General features: G+C 34.0%; 1 pseudogene; it reads left to right on the forward strand.

The window, feature by feature from the left end:
• Positions 1 to 1,926: 1,926 nt before the first annotated feature.
• Positions 1,927 to 6,175, forward strand: LOC147381889 (protein FAR1-RELATED SEQUENCE 5 pseudogene; annotated as a pseudogene).
• The last annotated feature ends 1,162 nt before the right edge of the window (positions 6,176 to 7,337 follow it).

Raw genomic sequence — 7,337 nt, forward strand, 5'->3', positions numbered from 1 at the left:
ATTTTTATTGAGTTAACTCATTGATTCTTAGCATTTAAGTCAATTATTTTTTGTTATAAAATCGGTCAATGAATTGGTTCATTGATTTTTATATGCATGCTAAGAAACAGATTTTTTTTATAAAATGTGGCATCAACTTGTAATATTGATGCTACGAGAGAAATCTTTATCTTCTTTTTCACTTTCTTTATAATGGGGATTTTATGTCTCAATCTCCATTTTTCCATTATTTAGTTTATGGAAAGAATATAGTTTCTAATTCTTTTTATAGCAATTGCAAGACATTAACGCTTCCTTATTGATAATTCATTTCTGTACAATTTTGACAAATGAGATTGAGGTGCATTTTTAAGTTTCATTCATTATATTTCCATTGGTAATGAGGATATTAGAATGCGTTATTATGTTAAATCTCTTTTGAATTCCCTATTTGAGACATAAATTTTCAGTCCCATTTTAGGAATCCTCATTACTATTTGATACAATGAACTTTTTCCCTATATATTTTACCCTTATCTCCTATTCTTTTATATTTTGAGCCAGAAAGATGAACTTCAATATTAGCTTGCATAATTGTATTATAATGATTGTGTGTTCATATTTTTCATATTTTGATCCATGGTTCTATTTGATACAATGAACTTTTTCCCTATATATTTTACCCTTATCTCCTATACTTGTATATTTTGAGCTAGAAAGACGAACTTCAATATTGGCTTGCATAATTGTATTATAATGATTGTGTGTTCATATTTTGATCCATGGTTCTTTTTCATACATCATTTTTAAAATCTATTGAACGAATAACAATATTACCTCAGTTTGTATTGAAGCTTTATCTTATTTTTGTTTTGGTATTCCTTAATTTTTCCACCCTAGTATCATATTTTTTTTTTTGAAAGTAAATGTATGCATTTTGTATGATTTTATTGCATATTATCCTATATTTTTTTCTAGTCAATTGAATTTTCTCATTTTTCCCAAGAGCCCAAGGTGTTGATACTACAAAGGGTTCTATGATTCTATCTTCACCTTTTTCTTTAAAAAGCTTGGTGTTTTAGGTCTAATTTTTGTTTATTTCATTCCTTGAAGAAAAATCTATCCCTCCCCTGTAATGTAGTAACCTAGAGACATTAAGAACCTCCCTATTGGAAACCAAATATATATATATGGGAGCGGTTCAGTGGCCCTAAAGTTTGACAAGTTCGGTGCCAAGTTTTTATGATCGTGCGATCGTAACAGATCCAACGGTTCTGCGGCTGTTTTGGCGGTTTTAAATGAAAAATCAGTTTAATTAAAACCGGCTCCCTCCACTTTTTGGTTTTTTTGTTTTAAATCCCTAAACATTAAAAACCCCTCTTCTCTTCTTCTCTTCGAAGGTTGCTGTAACCTAAACCCATCTTCTCTACACCTCTCTCCTCTCTCTCTCTCTCTACAGCTCGAAAGACCACTCTCCTCTCTCTCTCTCAAGATCTGGTTTGAACGAGCTCCTTGTGGAGAGCCAAGTCGCCGTCGCCGTCGCCGTCGCCGTCGCCAATCAATCTCTCTCAACCCTCTCTCGCCGTCGTCGTCGCAAATATCTCTCAAGTTCGATTGAAAGGGTAATTCTTTCACTCACGAAAATCGATTGGTTTATTAATTTTTAATTTTTTGTAGTTGTTGAACTTGAAACGTAAATGATTTGGGTTTTTTTTTTTTTTTTTTTTTTGAAACTTAAACGAGTTGTTCGAGTTAATGAGAGGTGTGATTAAAATGTAGAAGATTAAAAATACTTTTTCAAATATTAATGAGAGGCGTGATTAATGGTAGGGGTGAACACATGGATTGCCAAAGCCTATAAAAAAAAAATTGTTCCGAATATAGTTTTCGAGTGGCATATAATTTTCGAGTGGCATAAAATTTGTTAGGAAGCTTAAACGAGTTGTTCGAGTGGCATATAATTTTCTCGATTGTTAGGAATATAGTTGGGTTTTTTTTTCGTTGAATAAGTTCTTATCCAGTGGCTGTACCTGTAAACTGTTGATGCCGCAACTTTGAAAACTTGACGGTGAGTTCGTTGTAACATGGAAGGTAAGATGTAGGGAAAATTTTAACATCTTTAAACAAATGAATTTGAAAAATAATTTTGGGTATAAATTCTTTATGAATTACCCATATTATAAAAACAAAAATGTCAATCGAATTTGAAAAATAATTTTGGGTATAAATTCTTTATAATTTCAGTCTTGTTAGATGTCGAAGTTTGACTTAGAATGATGGCGTGATTAATGGTAGGGGTGAACACATGGATTGCCAAAGCCTATAAAAAAAAATTTGTTCCCACTTCTTTAATGGATGAAGGAATCAAGGCCCTGCCAAATTGAGAGATGTGCTGAATAAAATGAAAGGTTTCTTTTAAGGAGGAGATGTTCTGCTTCTCCCTTGTGCACAGTGATGTCTACTGCTTATTGAATTGTTTGTTTCACTTGCACTCATCTTCCCAATCTCTATTTTGATTCTCAAATACAAGTACCACTTATAACCGTACCAATTGTTATTAGAACTACGATGTTCCTTTGAGGTTTGTGATTTCGGCAAAATAATTTTGGGTATAAATTCTTTATGAATTACCTATATTATAATTGACATTGATTCGTATGTGAAATGGTGTATGTTAGGAAAAACAAAATGGAACTGTTGTTATAGTTTTTTTCTTCTTGAATTGTAATCTGAATTTATGAAAATGGTGTATGTTTATGTTGGGATGAAAAAATTAGAAATGAACGTCTACGGAAAAAATGTACAAATAGTTCCCAATAGTTGAACAAGTTGGAAGTCGAGGTGTCATCCTTCTCAAGTTTATGTTGAATTGATAATCCCTTTGTGAACAATAGTTCACCCTCATTGAAGTAAGAATTTTGAGTTTTAAGTTTTCAAATCCTAGTTATGGAAGATAATATTCACAAACTAACATCTTTTAAGTACATTATATCAAAAGAAGATAATACAAGCAAGCATAAGGATGCCTCTATGAAACTAACACACACTTTCATATTACAATTTCATGCTTTAGAATTAGCTTCCAATTGATATTTTATTCATAGAAGAAAGATGAGACACATTAGGACATTCAAATATCTTACTTGAGTATTGGCTTCTGAATCACACCCAGTATTGATGGAATCTACACAAGATTGTAATGGAAGATATGGAGAACTATGTTTAGGGGATAGAACCCAGTGTTTATCTGAAGCTAGTGATGGTGATGGACCAATTATTTGATCTCTTTTCTTAGCTAATTATTTGTTGATCCGTATCTCATCAGAAAGTTTATTGGTCTTTTATCAGTTGTAGCAATCTATCATGGATAAGATTAGGGTTGACAAAGATGAGAGAATGCCTATTGATGACATTGTGGGATCGTCGATGGTCGAAGTAGATAGTGATGAATATGCTGATTATCAGAGTCCTAACAAAGACGTTGAAGATCTAAAAGCACCTTATGTGGGGATGTTGTTTGATTCAAGTGAAGAAGCTCAAAAGTATTATGAGGATTATGGACGTTGACAAGGATTTTGGATTCGAACTCGAACCACTACTAAGTCACGACGGGGTTCAGATGAGCCGACTGGAATAACATACGTTTGTTCACATGAAGGTAAATTTCAACCAAAGAAGGTAGAAGAAGAAAATGAAATTGAGAAGAAAAGAAGTTGTTCCACTGTTAAATGTGGTTGTAACGCAACTATGCGTATTTTAAATGACAGATGGACCACTAGATGGAAAGTATCGATTTTTAAGGATGACCATAATCATAAGGTAGTTACACCAGCTAGGAGAATGAAAATGAGGTCAAACCGAACCATGCCAAAAGCAGCTAAGAATTTAGTCGAAGCATTCCATAGAGAAAATATGCCAGTTGGGAAAGTGTCATCAATTTTGGGTGGGGACATGATCGGTTTCGATAATAGAGATTGTTACAACCACTTGAGAGATGTTAGACACATGAAATTAGAAGGGGGTGATGCACAATCAGTATTGAACTATTTCAAGAAGAAGCAAGTCGAAAATCCACAATTTTTTTATGCGATACAATGCGATGACGAATGCAGGGCAGTTAACTTTTTTTGGGTTGATTCTCGATCACGAATGGCATATGATTATTTTGGGGACGTGGTGTCATTTGACACAACTTATCGGACAAACAAGTATAATATGCCGTTTGCCCCATTTACTGGAGTAAATCATCACCTTCAGTCAATACAATTTGGGGGTGCTCTTCTGCAAGATGAGACAGAGGTAACGTTCACATGGTTGTTTGAGACCTGGCTAGAAGCAATGGGAGGACGTCATCCGATATCCATAATCACAGATCAAGATTTAGCAATGCGGAATGCAATTGCCAAAGTGTTTCCCAACACCCGTCATCGTCTTTGTATTTGGCATATCGAGAAGAAGTTCGCTGAGAAATTGTCTCATATATACTCTCAAGATACTAACTTCAAAAGTAAAATGAGAAATTGTATATGGTCGACATACACGATTGAGGACTTTGAAAAACAATGGAAGTCAGTGATCGTGGAAAATAGATTGGAACACAATGAATGGCTTCAACAATTATTTGACATAAGGGAGTCGTGGGTGCCAGTCTATAATCGTCAAACATTTTTTGCTGGTATGAATACAACCGGTCGTAGTGAAAGTATCAATGCTTTTTTCGATGGGTTCGTTACTTCAAGGTCAAATCTCACCGAATTTATTGTTAAGCATGAGCAAGCATTGCAAAGGAATGTAGATGCAGAGAGCAAAGAAGATTTCATTTCAGAGCATAAGTTTCGATGTGTTAATAAGGGTGAGTTACTTTTAAAGCACGCGGCAGAATCATACACCAAGAATGTGTTTGAGAAATTTAAGCAAGAATGGGTCAAAGTGATTCGATTTAGAATTGAAGAAGAACGGGAAATCGAGAATGGATATAAATTGTATGTGGTGAAAAGTAAATATGATGTACCTGAGGAGTTCATGGTCAAGTTTAATTTGAAAACATATGAGGGTACCTGTGAATGCAAAAAATTTGAATTTCTTGGAATACTTTGTCGACATTTTTTAAAGGTTTTTGCTCGTCATGACATTGATATTATACCGTCCCACTATATTCTCGAAAGATGGAGACAAGAAGCCAATCGTAAATTCAGAATCACGGGTTCACATACAGTGGGCAATGAGAATGAACAGTCGGATGCAATGAGAATTAGCTACTTATGTCAACAGGCTACTAGATTGGCTTGTATTGCAGGAACTTCAATTGAGGGATACAAAATCTTTTTGGATGACTTAAATGAAACATAAAAAAAAATTGGAGAAATAAAACTTACAGTTGATGCATCTGATAATAGAGATGAGAAAAGCAGTAATGACCAAATGGATTTGTTACTTTTGGATCCAAATGTCTCACAAACAAAAGGTAGGAAGAAGGATGAGAAGGGAAAAGAAAAGGTTCAGCATGTTGGTAGATTGAAAAGCAGTGTCGAGTTGGCCCAACAGAAGAAAAAAAGGAAGTGTGCATTATGTCAAAAACTTGGGCATGACAAGCGGATTTGTCCTGAAAATCCAAACAGAAGGCGGATTGGATGTATTGAAGGTAATTAAATTAATGTTTGTAAGATAATATGCATTTATATCTATTGAAATATGACGTAAGATATTTTTTTCCTTATTTATTATTTTCAGTTAACGAAGAAGTACAAGATTTAGACCAAGAAATTGAAGGGGCTGCAACAGTGCCAATGGATGAACATTGAAGGAGATAAGGATCAAGTATGTTATTTTTATGTTGGTTTTATCAATCTCATCGAGTTCAAAATTTGTACATACATTGTTTTGATTTTTGTTTGCCCTTGGATTTCTACCATTCACATGAATGTATTTCAGTGAAAAAGTAATGTTGTTCTTAACATAACTGTAAGAACCTCTTGAAGTAATGAATTGGCCTTTATTTTCTCTTGATTGCTTTTGAAACTCATCTTGGCATCATTGATGCTGTTGATTTTCTAAAAAGGACTTTTTTGAAGGAACAAAAGAACCAAGGATTGAATTTCTTGCCTAAAAATGTTCCCATTTAGATTGTTGACAATAACTTTGTTTGCTTATTATCTTGTTTGTTGATTCTATTGAAGTATCTTTTATTGTTGAAGGATGGCAGGCAATCTTCCAAATTCATCAAAATAGGTGTGGGTTAATCACTTTTATATTTTTCTTATTGTTTATTGCTATTAAGGGTCTCTCTTTATATTTATTCTGTCACTTTCCTCTTTATGTCGATTTCCTTCTTTGCTAGTGTAGCCTTGGTTGATCCAAGAAAATGCCACAATGTCAAAAAGTTAGGAACTTTGGAAGCTCTGAAATGCAACTTCTGAACTCTTTCTTGTCCATTTATCCTACTTCTCTTCCAACAAGTGATTTAATGTTGTGAACATGTCATTGAATGCTTTTATCTGTATTATTTTGGGTGTTATATCTTCTAATGGGATCTATTGTTTCTGCCATGACGAAGCTCTACAATTTCTGCAGAGAATGTCAGTAACTATGAGACTCCAACTGTCCCTCCTGACAGATTTGTAAATGGTAGTATTCACATGGCAGCACCACCCCCCATTCAGAAATATTTTATGAAAGATAACTCTCATACAACTCAATCCTTTCTCCAAACACGAGTAATGGTGAAATTGAGCCAGATCGTGCATCGAATGGAAGATTTGATCGAGTTCTCACACCTTCACAATCCAAGTAATTTCATCTCACATATTGAGTAATTGTATTTTTTTTTAAGTCATAGATGGTCTTTCACTATCATCTTTTTGATCACTTTGATCCAAATATTTAAGTCTTGCCATAGACAGGAGAAACAATTTTGAAGTCATGCATGGTGAACGAATGTTGTTTGATGTAAAACTTTTGGATCTCTTCCTCACTGTCCAAGTATGTTGTCGTTCTTCAGGTCAAACAATATGGAGTCATCATCATTTTTGCCTGATTTACAATTGGAGATAGATAGATGTAGATCATTGGAAGATCAAGTAAATGGACATTCTCTTTTAAGCTTGGATCCACTCAGTCTATATCAATTAAAAGTAGAAAATCAAGAATTGAAGGATAGGTGATTATGTCATCTCCCTGTACTGCACTAGTCTTTTTTTTTTTTTAACTTGGTTCAATACTTTGGGATCACATCCTTACCATTCAAGTATGCTTTCCTTCTGTAGATTAAAGAAAATGGAGGAATCTTCCTCACGTGATTTGAAGATTGAAAATGACAAGTATAAGTTGTTAGAAGCACATGTAAGTGTGCTTGTTATTAC

Source organism: Akebia trifoliata, unplaced genomic scaffold, assembly GCF_017979445.1.
Source record: "Akebia trifoliata isolate Shusen 1 unplaced genomic scaffold, ASM1797944v1 Contig00199_ERROPOS100000, whole genome shotgun sequence".
Classification (NCBI taxonomy): domain Eukaryota; kingdom Viridiplantae; phylum Streptophyta; class Magnoliopsida; order Ranunculales; family Lardizabalaceae; genus Akebia; species Akebia trifoliata.